The sequence below is a fragment of the Patagioenas fasciata genome, chromosome 4, assembly GCF_037038585.1.
Source record: "Patagioenas fasciata isolate bPatFas1 chromosome 4, bPatFas1.hap1, whole genome shotgun sequence".
In the NCBI taxonomy this organism is placed as follows: Eukaryota; Metazoa; Chordata; class Aves; order Columbiformes; family Columbidae; genus Patagioenas; species Patagioenas fasciata.
In genome coordinates, this window is record NC_092523.1 from 5,937,076 (window position 1) to 5,955,801 (window position 18,726).

An 18,726-nucleotide genomic window follows, 5' to 3' on the forward strand; every position below is an offset into this window, starting at 1 on the left:
TCTCCAACTCTAAAGAGGCTCCAGGACCATCTGTCACAAGGACAATGAAAGGTAGGCTAAGCCTAGACAGGGGGAAAACCTAAGTATTGCAGGACAAAAGCACATCCTGATCTGGATAAAAAAACAGAAGGCTTAGTATTGAGGGAAGTGTGGGGGATGCGTAGCACAATGGGAAAAACAAAAAACAAAAACAAATCAAAACAACAACAACAACAAACAAAACCAAAAAGTGTTTGTTGTATTTTGCACAGCAGGAGAGAGAGTAATAGGAATCAGAGCAAGCAGAGCCCCTCTGCCCTGCATCTGCTCAGGAGCTGCACACTGTGAAGGTGCTTAGCTAATGCAGAGATGAACTTTGCTGATCTCAAATCCACCTGAATATGCAACTTTTGTATTGTTTTCCTTCCCTGGGACAGGGTTTACAGGAACTCCTGCTACCCACAGTTCTTCAGTTTTGTAGCTCTCAGCATAATTCATCCTCTTCACTCCAGCAAGCAGGCGGCAGAAAGCAAACAAAAGAAACAGAGGCCAAAAAATGCTAGAAAAAGTATTAATAAGAAACAACTTTTCAGTTCAGTACTCATTCGGCACTCAATATGACAAGACCACTGAGACCAATTCAGTTCAGAGAGGATGTTACAAAACACAGAGAAAGATTAAATTAGTATTTTTATTGTTTTCAACATGATACTTTTGTAATTTGAGATATTAACAGCTTCTCTTATTAAATATGGTATTATTGAAACCAAGAATTCCTCATGAGACTACCAGAGTAAATGATGAGTTATACGGGGATTTAAATTAGATTCCTTCCATTCACTTGATTTTCCTGTTTCAAGACAAATCAATTTAAGTAAATTCAGTCTAGGCTTTCATAGTATTTAGAGCTCAATTTCATAATCAAGCAAAGGTGCCGTCCCAGGTTATCGCACATAATCAGAGCTGCAGATATGGCCCATGACCTGTGTATTCTCAACCCTCCTCACTGAAAGCAGTGGGACTGGCTTCAGTATGGAGTAAAGTTAAGTACAGTTATCTTACATTTTTGGCAGCTAAAAATGTGGAACGGGATGTTCTCGCTGCTCCTCGGATGACACACTAAAGAAACTGGATCACGGAGTCTTTATTTAAAAATTTCGTCCATTTTCTCACTTATAAAATGATTAACCAAGATGAATCAAGTGTTACTGACAAACCCTCAAGTACAGCTATGGTGCTTATTTATAAGTTGTTTTCATTTTCTGTAGCATGACAAGTGTGGATTTCAATAACTTGTTAGGTGCCAGGAGACAGCAGAACCAGTGGCTCCCTGGGAGGGGCTGGGATGGCAGGGGGAAGCCAGGGGCATTCCCTAGACCAGAAAGACAAGTTCCACCTAAGTGGGGCAAAAGCATCTTTGTGAGCCTGGTGAGGAGACTTTTGAAGTAGGAATGAGCAGGGAGGGATATGATGACCTGCAGTCAGAATGAAAAGGCTGATCAATGTGAGTTTCTTCTGCAGATCCCCTGACCAGAAAGAAGTAGATGAGGACTTCCATAGACAACTGGATGTAGCCTCTATATTTGCAGGCCCTGGTCTTCAAGGAGAACTGAGCCAACACATATCATATCCGCTGGAGAAACAACAGCAGACTATAAGCAATCCAAGAAGTTTCAAGAACCCAAGGATGGCACAAGGTCTGCTGGATCTGATACTTACAAACAAGAAAGAGCCATAGTTGTAGTGACAATGAGATCCCTGGAGACATTCGAGGCCAGGCTGGATGCGGCTCAGAGCAACATGATCTAGTTGAAGATGTTCCTGCTCATTGCAGGTGGTTGGACTAGGTGACCTTTGAAGGTCCTTCCCAATCCAAAATATTCTATGATTCTATGACTGGAAGAAAGCAAATGTCACTCCTTTCTTCAAAGACTCCAGGAAGGTGATGGAGCTAATCCTTGTGGAAACCATTTTCAAATATATGAAGTAGAAGAAGGTGATTTGAAGTAGTGAGCATGGATTTATGAAGGGAAATCATGCCTGACCAACCTGATAGTTTTCTACAATGAGACGACTGGCTTGGTGGATGAGGTGAGAGCAGTAGATGATGATTATCTTCAATTTAGGTGTCTTCCAACCTCAGCAATTCTGTGATTCAGCGATTCACTGTGCCGGTCAAGTTTCTGGGAGACTCTGTCTCAAATTGTATCAAGTTATATGTTTAAGGAAAGAGGAAAAGATGTCTCATATGCCTTTTCTGTAAAATTGAAATGGAAGTAGAAAACTTTAAAGCTTTCTACAATATGAGAACTATTTGTGGAAAGTGAAGACAACCTCTTGCAGGATGTCACTGAAGATTTGGTCATGACCATTCTTCACAGATTTCTACCTAAAAACTCTAGCTTGCTTTGTGATACACCTAATTACAGACAGCATATGTTTGGGTGCAGATCAAAGTCTAGCTTGAGGCACAGTCACAGCAGGCAGCTGCCATGGGCAGTGAAACAGCCAAGGTTCTGAAGCTTAATTCTCTTATGCCAGTGCCCTGGAGTATCTACCTGGCAGGTGTTGCTGCTGCCCCTGAGATAGGAGTTACAACAGGTTGGAAAGCGCTTTTCTAGAGAGATGCTCCATTAAGAAATCTCTGCCTTCACCGTTCTCCTTCTCTGGCAACAGCAGAAGAACAAACCAAAAGCTTTTCCCTCTTCAGTTTCTCCCCTCTTCTGCTATCTTCTCCCACTTTTCCCTTCTTGCCTCAAGTCCAGACCGCTGGAAAGCCGTCAACTGGCTTTGGAGGAAAGGAAGATCTTCTCTATTGCTATATATCAAACCACCAAAAAATAAATTCAGTATGGACACCTGTACATACTCTGGCTGAAATATCCAGACACAGCCTCAAATCCAGTTCTGTTGTTGCTGTTTTAAGGAAGAAGGCAAATATTTTCATTCACTTGGGCTTTAATTCCAGTCCATCATAAATTTTGACTACTGGAAGAAATTTTAACTATCAGGTTCTAGAAAAGGAAAGATTTCGAGATCTTCCAGAACCCTGCATGCCAGTCTTTGGTGCTGTCAGTAGTAATCACACTACCTATGCCATGCCTTTTTAATATGTGACTATAATCCAGTATGAACGTACATATTTTATATCTTTAGAGATGCTCAAACCCTTTCTTTCTTGTTTCCTGGGAAACAGAGACCAAATCCCTTTTAGTTAGACAGTGAAAACCTAAGTTTCCATTATACCATTCATTACTTCAGAAAGCTAAACTGATCACTATGATTCAATAGCCCTCCACAGAAGATTTATATCACTTTCAGAAAACAATATATTGAAAAGTATAATGATAATTGCCTTTTTTCAGAAAGAAAATGACTTTTTTTTTTTTTTTTTTCTATTTCACCACCTTAGAAGTAGAACTGTTCAGAACATTTTAGCAAAACAGCTTGGTCTGTCAAAAGACCTTTCATTGGATTCTGTTACCTCTGAGGAAAGGTTATAGAGGAAGAGATACAAAGAAGACTTCATGGTCTTTTTGTGGCAACTATTATTTTGCTGGTTACAAAGTAACCAGAGCTTAATCCGACTAATGTGCCTTTTCACCAAACATTTTCACCAGAAGATCCAACCTCAAATTACAGTCTATCCATTCACAGACAAAACAAGATTCAGAATATAGAATAAAGCATAACAAACAAAAACGCATGACTTGCCAGTCATAGGTAGCTTGAAAAAAGGAAGACTGGTAGAGCTCATTACTTTCTAAGATTTCAGATGAGCTTGTAACCTATTCCTTTTGACAAGTTATCATCTTTTTAAATAGGAGAATCTAACTTACCATTGCTAATACTCCGAAATACAGCATCTCCTACTGAAGTCACACCTTGTTTACTTCTTTAATTTGTTGTTCTTTCCCCCTTACATATCTTGTGATGAAATAAAATTGTCAGTGTTCCATGTATTTTATAGTGCCCCAGTCCTCCCGTTCCCAATTGGGGTATACACAACAACCAGGAAACCCTTTTCTTTTTCACCGGATCAGTGCTAAATGATACGTTTATAATGCATATATAAGGTAAAGAGAAAAAAATCTATTTTCCATATCAATTGTGAAAGTTACCTATTCCTTTTCTTCATTCTTTTGTCATAGTCTCCTACTGTTTCTTATTTCTGTGTTTCTGGTTCAGCAAACTGGTTAATCTTGAATTACACATATTTCACTCTTCTGTCACTCTGTCTCCTACATGCAGAAAACTACTGTATGGATCTACCTTTTCTTCTTTTAGGTTTCTTATGAAGACTCACTTTGATGACAAAAAGAACTAATCTGAGGATAATCGATTCTTTCAGATGTCCTCCCACTCCCTATATTGTTGTTAATTTCATTTGCATAGTGATCAGAGAATTGCAAAGTCTATCAGAGTACATGTTGATATCAAAACATTCTGGATAAATAACAATCTGGATAAACCGCTAGTGATAATTTAGGTGGCTTGGGTGTGGCTTCGTGCACTCTTCTGGATGACTGAAGGAAGTTTTCCTGACTGCTTCTGATGAGCTTTCCTTATGGCTGCAAATGGTTAGAAAAATTTGCAAAGGGAAAATTATGGCTAAGGATTGGCAGGGTGCCAGTTAATGGGCAGAATTTATGCAGTGCAGAGGGTTAAGATTTAATAGTTTAGAAAAAGAGCTTCATGGTGACAATTCCTTGTAAGTGAGAAATATCACATTTGGAAATATTAAACAGCTGACTCAAAAACTCAATAATAATAATAATAATAATAATAATAATAATAAAGTAGCATTATCTCTTTGCTCATCAGCATCTGCTTTATTCACTAGACCATATCACCTTTTCTATATTAAATCATACCCTTTTCTTGCAAAACAATAAGTCACCAATAATAAGGATTAGACGTCACTCTGCAAAAGCTAGAATCTCAGCCTGGTTGGAAAGAAAATGAAGTTTCTCCTAGAAAATGACACATACCCTGTTGGAATGTCATCAAATTATCTCAAGGACAAGGCATATGCAGTGCCGGTTAGGTTGGAATAAAAATTACGGAAGCAAAGCCTCTATGAAGCTAAATCAGTGATGGTTGTTTGACTACACAACTAAAGGAACATTTTCAGAAAATTCTGGTTTAGTAAGTTGTGTGCCCATCAATCTACTGAGGAAAATTGGTACTGCCCTAGCAAAAGACAAAGTAGTATTTGAATGGAGAAATGAAATTAAAAATAAAAGAAGAGAGAAGATGAGAGGAGAGGACCGTAAACTCCGAGAGTTTTTGTTATGGTTAGTTTACATGAAATTACTTAGGTGAACACTGTGATGTTCCAGCTAAAGTGGGATCCTCTCTAGTGCAAAGGGACTTAGTCCATCCCGAGGCCTCATGTATGGAGCAAAGCACCATGGGATGCTGAATCAGACAAGGACTGAAAAGAAGAATGGAAAGGAAGAAAAAAAAATAAAAATAAAAACCAAACAAAACCAAACAAAACCAAACAAAAAAACCACAAACCAACAAACAAAAAAAACCCCACCCCACACAACTTATCACAGTTTTCCAGCCAATCATTTGCTAATTCTCTCATTGTACAGAAGCCAGATGCCGCTCTGACCAGAGTCCACAAGCAAGAATGTGCTACAGGTGAGAAATGATCCACGGGATGAATGGTTCAGAGCCAACAAGCACTGGCAGGCTGTGTCTGCCAGCAATGCTTTTAGGAATGGTTTTAAAAATTATCCGGAAAACAGGTCACTTTCTCTCTGAATTTATCTCAAACAGACATAAAGCACCATAACTGCAGAATTTACATCAATCCAAGATATTCTTTGTTGAACAGAGCCACGGGAATCAACAAGAGCGCTCACAAAGTAAGATGCAAACAGCAGGTAGGAGGAAATTCATGAGTGGTTTATCCAAAATTAACTTATCCTGGAAACAAGATAGGTCAAATATGGATGGTATCAAAGAGTAGTTTAGGCCACGACCGAATTTCAAGGCCCTCAGGGAACAATAGGCTGTATGACATCTTTCAGAACACTGAGTCCAGCTTGTTGATATCAGAAGCAATTGTGTCATATAAACCCATTCATCAACTTCTCAAGTTCTATCTTCAGCTGAGAATTGTTTTTTTTCAGACCATTATTCCCACTAGCAGGCTTTGTAACATTCTCATTTCTTCTGACATTTGGAAACTTTCTTCTGTTCACCAGCTTAAAGCTATTCCCTGGTGAGCTTGTATCCATTTTGTAAAATTTCAGTGTTATCCATTAATACAAATAAGCTGTACTTCGCTTTTCTTTATAACCTGATGTTTATTCACATCAGATGCAAAAATATCGCTGCCACTTGACTGCTGTTGTGCTTATATGTCTCTCTGGCTGAAATTCAGAAGAGTAGAGTTTAATCATATGTTTAAAGCCAAGCTCATGCTTAGATGATTTCAAAAAAACAGGTTTTAATTTTCTAATAGTAAATGAAAAAAAATACCATAATTGCTACTGACTTCTGTGTCTACCACATTCTGTTGGATTAAGGTCCTTTCTGTGTGTTATTTCCGTGACACAAGGGAAAAGGATTTGCAAGCAATCTGGCCCTCACAAAAACAAAGAAAACTGACGCATACCAACTAAAATGAATGTTTTTAGTTTCCTGCTGCAATTATTTCAGGTGCTTTGTTTCCATATGCGAAGTCAACTACCAATCAGCCAGTCATTAATCTTAAGTATCTCTGTATGTCATATCCATGCATCTTAAACAGATGAATAAACAAGCTAAATTGAAATGTAATAGAGTTAGGTTATCTGTTTCTTGTAAAATTAAATAAAACTAAATCTAGGGTGCTAGTTTACACACATGGATATAAATCAGTACAGAGGTCAAAAAGTTCACATGTAACTGTTGTAGCTAAACCCTCTCAATAGCTGTCTAATTTCTTAATAGGCCTACATTTATTTTTACTTAATTTTGCCTGTGCTTTTAGTCAGCTCCAATAGCTCTGCAACTCTTGGTGTAGCCATGACAGATGAACCCTTCCTCTGAACGAAAGAAGATGGTGCAAACCTGTGAGGACTTTCAATGTCTCTTACAGCTCAGCAACTGTTGTTTTATCTGTGTCTTGGTTATTTTACCAGTGAAGCCCACCTGTAGATCTGAAGTGGCTTTGCCTCATCAGGCTTACTTGTAGTCCCAGTGTGCAAACCTGCAGATCTTTCCATTAGACCTTGGGACGATCACGAAGTGCAAAATCAACCATGTCCCTGCTCCCTCTTGTGGCAGCAGCTTTGCAGTTCATAAGGGGGAAAAGCACAATAATGGAGCTACAGCAGAAATTTTGCAGGGTTTCTTTGTCTGTAAAAGGCCATGTTGTACAGTTCCCTCAGCCTTTGCCTCTCTTGTGTCTTAGGCTGGAAATGATGAGGGTTTTTCTCCTTCTCTGTTCTTTCTTCTATACACATTCATGTGTCCTAGGGTTACGAGCCGTTCAGCAACGTTTTCTGTAAAATTAGCTGTGAGTCATAGGGGCATGACAGCACTGGCAGTCAAAGGAGGGTATTCAAGGCAAGATGCAAATGCAGCTGTAAAGTACAGCCAGTGGGAGAAAATCAAGAAGGAGAAATTACGTTGGTTTAAAATGAGAGAAAAAAAAAATGCATTTAAAATTAGAAATATGAATTAGAAAATCCATCTGGACTTAAATCTCTGGAAGTTTAAGCAATGGAGGACTTGTTTCTCCTTCCTTGTGACACGGGATTCCTGCTCCTGTCCATGTGTAAATTCAGAGGAAATGTTTCCCCTTCCACCACTGCCAGCTACTATCCCTACACATTCACTCTTCATATACACCGCTACACATGCTGCCTCTGCACATTATTTGGATTAAATCAGCAAAGTAACACTAGTATCAGCTGGTTATAGAAAGAACATAGCCTATCCATTTAACAAGCTAGCAGGGACTGAAATGATCATCTCATCCAGCTTCCTAATTGTAGCTGTCAATCTTCCATGTGACATACATTATAAACAAACCACCTGGAATCACACTTTGAAAGCAAGAAACAGACATTAAAATTCAGGTGCAATCCCCTGGAGTGAAGATATGAAAAGGATTTAAATTATATCCAGTTTAGATTGTAACTTTTGATACAGTACCTTTGGGGAATATATGTAAACGTGTAATATTTTAAAAGTTAAATAAGGTGCATTGTATCATTTGAAAGTATAAAAAAGCCCAGCCAAACCAACAAAACAAACACCTGTAGTAACAATCTGTATTTTTGATCACTTATTACTTTCACAATGTACAAAACCAATTGTACAGGCCTCAGGATAATTAAAAAACTTTCCAAAATTAAATTGCAGGATGGTGGCTCAGTGAGTAAATTGGTTTGCAGTTAAAAATAAATAAATAAGAAACCACAAAACCCAAGAAACAACAACAACAAAAAACACTCAGAAGAATCCAGTAAAAAGAGCGAAAAATGTCCATCTTTCTAGAAGAAAGGAAGAAAATAATTTATTGTTAATAACCTGATCCGCTCGAATACTCTGACACAGAGCTGTTCTTCTGACCTGTCCCCTGGATAAGTGCTCTATCACCGAAGTTACCGAGAGTAAGGAAGCAGTTTTCTGATTGACTTGAGGAAAATTGCATCAGTATTAAAGTGACAAACCACTCAAGGCAAATGATTTTAGAATTTTCTAATGCATTCAATTTCCCCTGACACATGGGATTAGATTGCTTTTTCATGAAATATGGCACATGAAAACATTTTTAGCCAGAGTATTTACACACTCTGGGTAGTTTTTCTCCCTGTTGATTGAGTTTACATATGATTATAGGCTCTGATTATCCCAGGCCACACTCTGAAGGCAACAGCCTATAGGACAGAAGGGTTTTTCAATGCTTGAGTCTAAGACAGAAAATCTAGCCTCTTTGACATCAATCGAAAGAGTTTCTAAGGGAAATCTTCCAGTTTCTGTAGCCTCAGATTGATGCTACTGTCCTGGAGCAAGCAAGACTCACACTGTTCAGTTCAGTAAGAGCAAAGCTACAGCAGTTTTAGGCACATCTAGACTTTCTTTTCACTCCAGACTATGCTGGATGACCATGCAGCCAGTAAATCTGGTGGGTGCCAACCCCACAAGCAGATGAAACTCCATTGGCCTGGATACGTGTCAAAACTTAGTCCTATAATATCAATCACAGGCATGGACAGATGACACGTTGCTGGGCATAGCAAGCCCCACACATGTCAATTCAGTTTCCAAGCTGTCCATGAAGGCCTGTTGAGGTGGGATGGTGAGAAATCAGCAGAACACAATCATGGACACATCCCAGAGACTGTGCAGGCACAGTTTAACAGAGCTAAAAAACAGCCCTCTGATCCTTTTTTTCTTCTGTTTTCAATAAATACTGGTAAAAAACTCTAAACATTCCAAATAAATACATTGTCATTTGGGTGAAACAGATTTATCATCGTTATGCTGCAGTCCTACCTATCTAACAAATTAATTTAACAGAGAAGGGTATATATCTCTTTCCAGATAATTTTATATTGCTTCCAGGGATGGAGCCCTCTTTAAAATTATTAGGCATTCTTGTGTAAACTGTTCCCCACATCATAGTTAATGGGCAATAACGACGTTGATCTCAAAACTAGTCAGAGTCGCTTGCTAAGTTAAATTGAAATTACATAAGTAGATCTACTAGCCAGGAGTCACGGTAAGTATAACAAACACATGAAATTGTACAACTTGGTTCCAAATAATTTCAGAAGGACACCAGTCCAACCCCATGCATCCTTATGTGCCTGGAGAATAAGGCACAGTTTCACATTGAATTGATGATGTTACTGCAAGTGAAAAGCACAAGCTAGAAGCAAAGTTTTCCACTGAGTCTTATGTCAACTTAAGGAGTGGAACTTAACCAAACTGAAAGAAATTGTCAGAAACTGTCCCAGCCTTTACCTTAAGTGAAGGATAAGAACAGAGTTGTTCAAATTCTCCTCCCTAGCACTTGATAAGTAATTAGAAACATTCTGGAGGTATTCAAGCAATGACATTTGCACACATTATTTGGATCATACACCATTTCTGTTTAAAAGAGAGAAACTTTATCTTTAAAAGATCCCTTATTTCAGAGCATTCAGAACGATAGGGCATGACTTAATAGATAACAGATTGCTTACCCAGCTTGTACTCTATAAACCAAAACCTCAAAAATCTGTGTCAGTATTTGATCTAACAGTAAATACACAGAATCCAAGTAGAAAAACTGCTGAAAACAGTTAGAGAAAGTGTATTATGGATTAGGCTTTGCTTTACTTTTGGACAGAAATTACTTTTTAACAGCATTGGAAATGTCCTGAAAATTCCTAAGGTTTTGCAGACTCATAATTGATCTCTAAGTTGGTATTCTTAGTTAAAGAAACAGGGATTTGTGGGGTTTTCCTACATTTACTCTGAAATAAAATTGTGCAATTAGGTAATTCTAAAAAGAAAATAAAATCTCTTTCTTAAAAAACATACAAGGACAAGATCGGAAAGGAAATGTATAAAAAATTCATGCTCTTCCTTTTTGTTTTTAATTTTTTACAACAAGTATATACATCTCTGAATTTCCTCTAATCAGGAGATTGTAGAGATAACAGGAAAACCTGTAGTGTCTTGTTCTCCTCTGGTACTTCCAATATTATCAACAATATTTACTTATTAAACTTAACATTGACTCAGAAAAAAGAAAAAAAAAATAGAGTCATAATCAAAATCAGAAGCATTTTTGGTGCTGAAAAGGACTGAGACCTTTACAATGACATTTAACCAAGCTGCTTTAAAGCTGACAAATGTAGATCTCCATAAGCTGGTCTGGAAAACAGTAACAACAAACATATTTTTTAAAGTTAAGCCTATTCTAAAGCCTTTGAAGCTTCAAATTGGCCATCTGATGTGCAGTCATACCATGTATCAGTTCTGTGGTATAGGACAGCACTTTTATAGCCTATGATGGGTTGGAAACTTGAGGAATTCTGGAAATAAAGTAGAAGCAACAGGGTGGACTAGATGATCTCCAGAGGTCACTTCCAAATCCAAGCACTCCATGATTCTGTGATTCATTTCAAAAGGTATTGCTTTGGTTCAGTTCACAGTCTGTGGCTGGACACCAGCAAGAAGAAGAAAGCATAGTCTAATATATCCCCTTGGTTTCCCAGACTCGCTATTCATATTGATTTTAGCCAAGTAAAACCTTCACAAGATATTGTGTTTTCCAGTCCCTCCCACAACATCGCCCTGTCAAGAAGTGACTGCATCCATGATCATAATTTGGAAGAAATGCATACGCCACTGCTTTTTCTCCCATTTTGGAAGTGCTGTAACTGCTCAATCTGTTTGTCATACCACTCCAGAAATACTGGCCCCTTGTCTCCTGGGACCAAGCTGAGCCACAGATAATAACAAAAGTTCTCATTTTAGAAAATGTTGATTTTATAGGCCCTCGAGAGGACCAAAAGGAAAACCTTTTATCTCTGGGTATTTCTTCCTGTTTAGCTGTCCTTTCTATTACCTTCCTCACTAATGTGAACAGCCAAGATCAGCTTCTACAAGCAGCTATAAGGGTAAGATAATGATGAGTAACTTTGGGAGCTCTTTTGTGAGCTTTTACCTCTGCTAATTGTAGGATGTGTAATGTCTTTGTCCTAGTAAAATTTGCACAATTTAAGGTGAAAAAGATACTGCTAGATCATCTAGATCCTACAAGCTATAAGGAAGTTTGTTTTGTTGAGAGTTTTTATTTCAAAGCAAATTATAAATTTACATACTAAATAATACCAAAGTGTCAAATCTGGAGGAGTCACCTGGACTTCTGTACAACTTGGATCAACCTTATAATAAATAACAGCATGGAACAGCAAGAACGAATTGATCTTCTTCTCCAGATAAACATCCTGTCAGCAGGCAACACATTCTATCATGCACTATAAACAGTGAGAAAAATTCTCTGTCAATATGATCCTGGTTCATACTGCAGTCGACTAAGCTCAAATTTTACATGTATTTCTGTTTCTCTCAGCCTATATGTCATCTTTTAAGAACAGATATTATCTCTTGTGTATTTCAAGAGCTAAAATAGAAGTATGTTTCATTTGTGAAAAAGCAGTATGTATACTGCATATAATAGTGGTTGTTTTATTCCTTGCATCGTAAGAGAGACTAAAAGCTGCAATGTACATAAATGACATCATAACTTGAAATTTTCTTGAACTACCAAAGATGTTGCTAAGGAATGTTGGCATAAGCATTTCAGTGTGTGGTGTATATTCCTTTACATAAACAAGCAATCTCAAACAAATTGATGATATGCATTTATGAACATATATATTCATATGCAGGAGCTAGCAAGTACCCATTTTCCTTTTAAAAAATTATTGGATCCATCATCCCACTTTGAAGAGGGCCAGCAAATGGGTCATTTCTTTACAAGGTGATTTTTGGCAAGAAAAGCACAAGATTTATATATGTTAGCTCGGTCACTTACACTATCCAGAGCATTTTCAGCGGTAGTTATCAAGACTTTCCTATAAATAGCAGTGTCACTAGCAACAATCATGTATGGAAATTGAGAATCAGACAGAGAAAATGAAAGATAGATTAGACAGATTCATACTAGACATAAGGATGGCAGTTTTTACTGTGAGGGTGGTGAAACACTGGCCCAGGTTGCCCAGATAGGTGGTCAATGCCCCATTCCTGGAGACATCCCACGTCAGGCTGGACAGGGCTTTGAGCAACCCGAGCTGGTGAAGATGTCCCTGCTCATGGCAGGGGTTGGACTGGATGAGATTTGAAGGTCCCTTCCAACCCAAACTATTCTATGATTCTATGAAAGATGAATCATTAGACAAGCGGTCCAAGTCCAGCTCTTCGTCTGTGAGCCCATGATACTTTAAAACTATTCCAAACAGCTATAGACTTATGAGAACAAATCAAAAAGTTAGAGCACCTTCATTCCTTTCTTCCTTCAATTTTTCTCTGTCACCATCCATCAGGGCTGTCCAACATTCTGTGCACATTCTTAGATACAAGATACAATGCTGCATCGGTTCAGCCCCTCTGGGAGACTGACAAACCCAGCTGAGCCAGGTGCTCTCATGACTTATTTCAAAGCTGTTCCTAACAAAAGGGCACTCTGTTGTAGTATCTCAAAAAACTTGGAGCTCAGCAGGGTATTTGCTAAGTTTTTCAGTCAATTTTGCTACAAGGACTGAGTCTGCACTGGTAGCAATATAGCCACAATAAGCATTTACTCAGAGTAGAGGCATGGGTAGGTTGGGGTTTCTCTGGATGACACAGTGCAATGCTATATAGACATATTTACAGTAGCTCTGAAGAACCTAATTTAAGTGGCAGAGGAGACATCACCTGTGTTACAGTGACTGTGGATGATATATCTTGATCCTCTATTTCAACTTTGCCACGGTTTACACTATATAGTGAGAATGATTGGTTCACTCTTTTGTGAAAATTCATGGTATGATTTCACCTTTACATTTAGATCAGCTTTTCTAAGCCATCCCCCTCATCTATACTTTTTCTTCTACTTATTTTTGAGCACATTCTGAGAAGTGTATCCAGAGTACTTGGTTACCACCAGTTAATGTCACATGGCCTCAGAATTTTCTTTCTTTTCTTTAAGTTCTGTTTAGATCAACAATCTGCTTTATTAACTTTTCTAGGAAAAGTTTTATATATAGTTCTATTTTGTAGAAAAATTTATATTTAAGTTTTAAACCTTTTTTTTTTTTTTGAAAGAATAATCTGAAAACCAAGACCAATAATGGTGTTTTGTCACCCAGCGAATCATTGCATTTTGTTATGCAGTACTGCTTTGAACATGCTCACTGGACAGACTCAATAATACATGACTGTTAGCCCTTAGTTTTTGGATATTAGTTTCCCAAATTGTTTCTAAGATCTGTAAGAATTAAAGTATTTTTAAAACCACACTTTATTGCTCTGGTCTACTATAAGCAAGAAGAGTAACTATGTGTCTTAAATGAGTAAGAGCCATCTTTGATCCTGAACATTTCCAAAGTATAAGGGGTACAAAACAGCTGTTTCCTAAGCATTTGCTTTTCTAAAAAAATAGCAGTAATAATGTATCGCTTTAGAAAACAATTAGCTATTTGGGGAATTGACGGTTTCTATATTTAAGTTATTGAATCAAATCCATTGTGATTTGCAGAGAGCAGAACATTACATGTTCTGGTAGCAAGATAATAGGATCTGCACACTGGGGATTTTTCTGTCTGTCCCCATGCACAGATGTTCTCATGACAGGAATCACAGGGGATGATAACAAATCATCTGTTTCACAGGAACACCAAGAAATGAATAGACACAAAGAACTTGAAAATAATGTTCCTAGACCAAGATAATGACTGATTGACAGAACTGCATTTTGGAGGAAAAAAAAGCCATAACTTGGAGTATTTCTGTCCAGGGATTAGAATGTCCTTGGTTCTGTTCCCAGGGCTGACACTAGCCTTCTGGATGACTGTCAGTCACTTCACAGCTATATGTCCCAGTTTCCAATTTTACAAATTATTCTGGTTCTTTGTAGCACACTCATTGAGATCTGCTGATAAAGTCCTTTTATTCTTAGTAATAATTGCAGATCTCAGATAATCATCTTGCGCATGCACAAAATTGCTGTACCTCACTGAATGACAAGTTTGTATCTAGTGCTGTGTGTAGTAACTTTCCCTGAATGTATTACCACATCTACCTGTTGATCTACTTCTATCATTACCTCACTGTTTAATTCATGAGGGCTTAATTATGAAAACTTTTATTTCAGTTTATGACAAAAAGAATGCTGAAGGGTGACTTCATGGCTCTCTACAGCTTCCTGAGGAGGGGAAGGGGAGAGGGAGGTGCTGATCTTTCCTGCCTGGTATCCAGAGATGGGAGGCATGGGAATGGATCAAAGCTGCACCAAGGGTGGTTTCGATGGGACATTAGGAAGCATTTCTTTACCAAGAAGGTGGCCAAACACTGGAACAGGCTTCTTAGAAAGGTGGTCGATACCTTAAGCCTGTCATTTAAGAGGCATTTGGACAATGCCCTTAACAACATGCTTTAACTTCAGCCCTGAACTGGTCAGGTAGTGGGACTGGATGATCATTGTAGGTCCCTTCCAACAGAAATAGTTCTATTCTATTCTATTCTATTCTATTCTATTCTATTCTATTCTATTCTATTCTATTCTATTCTAGTCTAGTCTAGTCTAGTCTAGTCTAGTCTAGTCTAGTCTAGTCTTGTCTTGTCTTGTCTTGTCTTGTCTTTAAATAGTTTTTCTCTAGTCATCAAAAAAGTCATAAGCTGTGTTCCCCATATTGAACTATTTCAGCTGAAAAGATTCATGATCAGGGAGATGAAACTTTAAACCATTTGCTTTCTGAGCCCCCTTTTTTTGAATTGTTGTTATTTTGGTTTTGTTTGTTTTCTTTTGTTTTATGGTTTGTTTGTTTGTTTCTTTGTGTGGCTCTGGTTTGGTTTATTTGTGTATGTTTTTTGTCTGTTTTCCCAGATGTTGCTTGACTGAATTGATAAAGACACAAAACAAAATCTCAGAACAAAACGTCCCTTCAACTCAAACGAGCTGCTGTTGTGCTCAGAGTGTCTTCTAGACTTCTCCTCAGCCAGCAGTGTTGAGGGTGGAGACCAGCTGTTCATGCTGGTCACTGCGGGGGACACTGCTCTGGAAATCATGGCAGCAAGAAATGTGAGGAAAAGAGCAAGATCTCATGAAACAGTCTTTGATATTAACAGAATAATGTGAGTTCTGACTGTCTGGCTCCCACTATAGGTTCTTAAGTGAATGAAAAATGATAAATTGCTTTAGAGATATGCAGAGTGGATCAGCATGGATCTAGCCCCTTTCATTACACAGAAAGTTGTTACAAAATCCCAGACCTGTACTTTTCTTAAATCCAGTGGCTGCTTTGATGTGTGTGGGGGGAGTTGTGTTAAATCAATATGTACGTTGAGGTAAAATTCATTATACGTCCTAAAGTCAATAACTGAGAATGTTAATGAAAGATCACTACTGATGTGTGTTTCTAATATATAATTTTATTTTTTAATTTGTATAATTATGTGGTTATTATCTTCCATGGTCTCATTTTAAGTTAGAAAAAGTAGTTGAAGCAACATAATCCTTCTGGTTTTTTTCTTCCTGGATTCTCTTTTAAATGAATGGATTTTTTTTTTTTAAAAAGAGCAACATGTACATAAGGATGAACTAGATGTTTACTGTAGGTAATATGACTAAGAGATAGCAATATAGCCACAATAAGAATTTACTCTAATTATATTTCTTATATAAAGTCACCTTAAATAGGCCTCTAATTTTTATACTAATCTTCAACAATGAATGAAACCAGGCAGCATCTTGTACATCTGTCCTCAAAGGTATGCTTAGGTATTTCCCCCTTTAATGCACCAATGTCAGACACTATGGCATGGATGTCATGGTGTTACAGACAGTTTTAAAGACGTGAAGTGTAAGGCAACATCCACATTCAAGTCTTTCAAGTGTGTCTTTTCCTTTCTCTTGCCTTGCCTGAGCCTTTCCTGCCTCACTGCAGGGCTGATGTTTTTAACCTTCCCTAGTAGGAAAAGTTGCACAGCTCTAAAGAATTTGCAGAACATTTTCTAAAGATTTGGCACCGCTATATTAGATCTGATGATAAACAACATACCTAGACCTTACTTCCATATAGTCAAATAAACAAGACCATGAAGACCATTTGCAATTTTCTCACCTGGCTAACTTCCCTGCATTTGAATTATTGCTGTGCACCGTGTTTTCTTTATTTTAGGCAGTCAGTTAAGGATTATATGGATCAGTGCAAGGCATTTGGATTTCTTTACATCTGCCTAGAGTGACTGTTGATGCTACAAATCAGAGTTGTTCTGTCTACAGAAAACTGACCCCAGATTCCTAATGATGAAACATGTCTGCAAAAAGCCTGTGCAGGACTGCTTACCAATGTGATTTCTTATGCTGTTACTTTCGTCTCTCTACTGGGCAGTTTTCACATACGTAATTTACTTAAATCAGTTTTTGTCCTTCAAGGAAGTGGATTTATTTATCCAGCTGGTGCTTTTGTAAGACAAGTTTTCTGTCTTCTGACCATAGCTGCTAGAGACACAGTAACAACAAGAGAGACTCTCACAAGCTGAATCACCCTATTTGTTTTTAATGGATTGGATCAATATATGAATGTGTCCATCTCTGAGATGAGGGCACTTAAGGAGAGTCCCATCAGGGAGGATCTAATGACCATGTCTAACTCTTTAATAGCCCAAGAGAGAACATTCAAGTTAATCTTGTGTCCTTTTCTGTCTGAATTGTGGAAGTGCTCAGTATGCACGGTCGCAGCTGCAGGCAATGAGCATGGAGAGTGAAGGTTAATCCCAATTCAGCCAGGTAGGATTTATAAGGAGAGATAATAAATACCTCTTATCAGATATGCTCATGTCTGAGAAAAACAGGCAAGTATTCAGACAGGCAAACCCTTCTTCAGATATGTGTCTGAAAGTTTGTCTGTTGTTGGCATCTAATAGATGATATTGCTATAGCCTGCAAATCTGTTTTTATTCATACCTTAGATCATCAGACTGCAAAGCATCAGTACGATTACTGGAAAGGTGGTGTCATGATAGTTACTCTATCAGATAGTTCCTGCCATTATAAAACTACAAAAATACTGGAGGATGGGGGAAAGTGTTTAAACAAGGTATTCAATGAAGGAATGTGACCAAGTCTGTAATTTAAATAAAGGCATAACTTGATTTCTGTGTTTATGGCCTTAAGACTTATGTTCCTCTTGAATTATTAAAGCCATTTTTAACAATTAAGCCTTTTCTTACAAGTGCTATACTGTAAAATGTATAACAAGGGGAAGAGCATTAAGAATCTATTTTGGAAGCTGTTTTAAAACTTAATCCATTAAAGTCTGCCTTTTATTTCTATTGCCACAAATATCAAACATACATATTGCTTCTGACGGAAATGCTCTAAACTTTCTTTAAAAATTTTCCACAGTGCATAGTATTGTATTTTTACATAAATATAATAGTTATAGCAGCTTTCAATCCTAAATTACAGGAGACGCTCGGTTTCAAAGCTGCCATTTACCAAACTTAACAACCCACACTAATGGTTACTTTGAAGCCACGTTCCTGACTTTCTGAAAAATGGTGGAGAAAATGGGCAAGAAAGAACGTCCGTTTTCTTTGATTCAGCTGTAAAACATGCATGTGTGATGTAAGTGAGCAATTAGATTAAGATATTGAGAGGAGAATAGCGTTACTGTTTTCTGCTCTTGTGAAAATCTTTCAAACATAGCTCAGATTTTGGTCCTTCATCACCAAAGAAATTTGCAGATTTATGGGGAAATTTGGATGGGTGGATGTTACTGCAACGAGAAGGGGGTAGGAGTGTCCTCATGATGTGTAATTTGAGGAGCTGCAGTTACAGTGTGGACATGCCACCACAATGACCACTCATCCCCATGATTCCTACACCTGCACATAAGGATCAGTATGAGGAATTCATCATCTACATCTTTGCAAAAAACAAACAAACAAAAAATCCAAAACCAACAAACAAACAAACCAGATACAAATATTTGTTTGTCAGCATGGTAACCGGTTGCTGTAGTCATTTTC